The sequence below is a fragment of the Uranotaenia lowii genome, chromosome 3 (assembly GCF_029784155.1).
Source record: "Uranotaenia lowii strain MFRU-FL chromosome 3, ASM2978415v1, whole genome shotgun sequence".
NCBI lineage: Eukaryota > Metazoa > Arthropoda > Insecta > Diptera > Culicidae > Uranotaenia > Uranotaenia lowii.
This window is the reverse complement of record NC_073693.1, coordinates 196,944,317-196,948,195: the sequence shown is the minus strand read 5'-3', so window position 1 is coordinate 196,948,195 and position 3,879 is coordinate 196,944,317.

Here is a 3,879-nt window from a genome sequence, read left to right as displayed (position 1 = left end):
TCTGTGGAATAAGTCTACGCCCACGTCCACGCCTATTGAGCTAAGGCGTCCAATAAAGCGAATTCGGGTCCCTGATGCTGTTTCGACGGAGCCGTGTCAACTTGGATCCAGAAATGCTTCAAACGATTTAGTATCCGTTCCACTGAGTGATGACGAAAACCCCAAGTTGCTCTGGATTTATTTGTCACGCATCAAACCTGACGTCACTGAAGATGCTGTCAAGGCAATGGTCCATGCCAACCTTGGTGTGGAGGATGCGAATGTTGTTAAATTGGTTCCAAAAGGAAATGATATTAGCAACTACCGTTTTATATCATTTAAAGTTGGCCTATCACCGGATCAAAAATCAAAAGCATTGAATCCTGATTCTTGGCCAAAAGGATTGTATTTCCGGGAATTCGTGGATTACAGCTCGAAGCAGTTTCGCGGTCCTCAACAATAACAGTAACCAGCCATCAGAAAACCTTGTCTTGACTCCGGGACGCATCATTCATGCCAATTCGGAAGTTCTCTACTCTGGCCACCAACGACCGACTGTTCCTGCTGCAAGTCGTCCCGTTAATCGGTCAGGTGGTTCAGGGGGAGGCTTCCAATTGCCATGCTATGGCAAGTATACATCTGTTTCAAGTTTTTCTCCCAGTGATGCATTTATGCCTTCCAGCTTCACATGTGCCTCGGATTGTGCGTTTTTCATACCTTATGATGCACGCTTCGAAGCTGATGCCAGCCTTATACTGCAGCCTACCGCAAACAGTTGTTCAGATATCGATGCTAACTCGGCGTTTTTTAACTGGAATTCGGGACGCACCACTCAAAGTAATTGGGAAGTTCTTTACCCGGACCACCAACGACTGACTGTTCCTCCTTCAAGTCCTCCCGTTTATCGGTCATGTGGTTCTGGGGGAGGCTTCCAATTGCCATTTAATGGCAAGTATCCTTCGGTTTTATGTATTCCATCTAGTTACACACCTCTGCCTTCTAGTCCCGAACCGTGTGCGTCGAGTTCGACAGTACCTTTTGATAAATTGGATGTTTGCCTTAATGTAAATTTTGCTGAAGATTTGCCGATCGGATCACCGGGATGCAACGAACTTAGCACAATGGAGGCCCCCAAGCCCTTCGTCACAGTCGCGCAGTTTCCAGCCAGCGTCAACAGTCGTCCCGGCCCTGTGTTCGAAGAAGGCAACGGGGCTCTCCAGCCTGTGCTTTCAGGCAAGTACCCTTCTTCTTCTCCCGCTGCGTTCAATGACTGTCCCTCAATTTGCAGCTCTCGTCCTATCGACCATCGCAAAACATGCCCAATTGACGCATCCCATTCATCTGACGCGCTGCGCCTGTATTACCAGAACGTGCGTGGTTTGAAATCAAAGATTTGTGAATGTTTCGTTGCTACATCAGAGCTCGACTACGAAATCTACTCATTCATAGTGACTTAGTGCTGCATTTGTTTTTGTTGAACAAACTTTTCAAATTGAGTTAATATAGTGAAAAAGTCAATATTTCGACATGTACGCACTGTTGTGGATATTCCGGAAAATTCACGGGGTAAGGGAAAATTCTGAGTACTACGGTTTGTTTCTAGTATCAAAACCAACATATCTAGTATAGTGGCTTAGTGCTGCATTTGTTTTTGATGAACAAACTTTTCAAATTGAGTTAATATAGTGAAAAAGTCAATATTTCGACATGTACGCACTGTTGTGGAAATTCCGGAAAATTCACGGGGTTGGGGAAAATTCTGAGTACTACGTTTTGTTTCTAGTATCAAAACCAACATATCTAGTATAGTGGCTTAGTGCTGCATTTGTTTTTGTTGAACAAACTTTTCAAATTAAGTTAATATAGTGTAAAAGTCAATATTTCGACATGTACGCACTGTTGTGGAAATTCCGGGAAATTCACGGGTTTGGGGAAAATTCTGAGTACTACGTTTTGTTTCTAGTATCAAAACCAACATATCTAGTATAGTGGCATTTGTTTTTGGTGAACAAACTTTTCAAATTGAGTTAATATAGTGAAAAATTCAATATTTCGACATGTACACACTGTTGTGGAAATTCCGGAAAATTCACGGGGTTGGGGAAAATTCTGAGTACTACGTTTTGTTTCTAGTATCAAAACCAACATATCTAGTATAGTGGCTTAGTGCTGCATTTGTTTTTGTTGAACAAACTTTTCAAATTAAGTTAATATAGTGTAAAAGTCAATATTTCGACATGTACGCACTGTTGTGGAAATTCCGGGAAATTCACGGGGTAAGGGAAAATTCTGAGTACTACGTTTTGTTTCTAGTATCAAAACCAACATATCTAGTATAAAGGCTTAGTGCTGCATTTGTTTTTGGTGAACAAACTTTTCAAATTGAATTAATATAGTGAAAAATTCAATATTTCGACATGTACGCACTGTTGTGGAAATTCAGGAAAATTCACGGGGTTGGGGAAAATTCTGAGTACTACGTTTTGTTTCTAGTATCAAAACCAACATATCTAGTATAGTGGCTTAGTGCTGCATCTCTTTTTGTTGAACAAACTTTTCAAATTAAATTAATATAGTGAAAAAGTCAATATTTCGACACGTACGCACTGTTGTGGAAATTCCGGAAAATTCACGGGGTAAGGGAAAATTCTGAGTACAACGTTTTGTTTCTAGTATCAAAACCAACATATCTAGCACAGTGGCTTAGTGCTGCATTTGTTTTTGTTGAACAAACTTTTCAAATTGAGTTAATATAGTGAAAAAGTCAATATTTCGACATGTACATGTTGTGGAAATTCCGGAAAATTCACGGGGTAAGGGAAAATTCTGAGTACTACGTTTTGTTTCTAGTATCAAAACCAACATATCTAGTATAGTGGCTTAGTGCTGCATTTGTTTTTGTTGAACAAACTTTTCAAATTGAGTTAATATAGTGAAGAAGTCAATATTTCGACATGTACGCACTGTTGTGGAAATTCAGGAAAATTCACGGGGTTGGAGAAAATTCTGAGTACTACTGTTTCTAGTATCAAAACCAACATATCTAGCACAGTGGCTTAGTGCTGCATTTGTTTTTGTTGAACAAACTTTTCAAATTGAGTTAATATAGTGAAAAAGTCAATATTTCGACATGTACATGTTGTGGAAATTCCGGAAAATTCACGGAGTAAGGGAAAATTCTGAGTACTACGTTTTGTTTCTAGTATCAAAACCAACATATCTAGTATAGTGGCTTAGTGCTGCATTTGTTTTTGTTGAACAAACTTTTCAAATTGAGTTAATATAGTGAAAAATTCAATATTTCGACATGTACGCACTGTTGTGGAAATTCCGGAAAATTCACGGGGTAAGGGAAAATTCTGAGTACTACGTTTTGTTTCTAGTGTCAAACCCAACATATCTAGTATAGTGGCTTAGTGCTGCATTTGTTTTTGGTGAACAAACTTTTCAAATTGAATTAATATAGTGAAAAATTCAATATTTCGACATGTACGCACTGTTGTGGAAATTCCGGAAAATTCACGGGGTAAGGCAAAACTCTGAGTACTAAGTTTTGTTTCTAGTATCAAAACCAACATATCTAATATAGTGGCTTAGTGCTGCATCTCTTTTTGTTGAACAAACTTTTCAAATTAAATTAATATAGTGAAAAAGTCAATATTTCGATACGTACGCACTGTTGTGGAAATTCAGGAAAATTCACGGGGTTGGGGAAAATTCTGAGTACTACGTTTTGTTTCTAGTATCAAAACCAACATATCTAGTACAGTGGCTTAGTGCTGCATTTGTTTTTGTTGAACAAACTTTTCAAATTGAGTTAATATCGTGAAAAAGTCAATATCTCGACATGTACGCACTGTTGTGGAAATTCCGGAAAATTCACGGGATAGGAGAAATTTC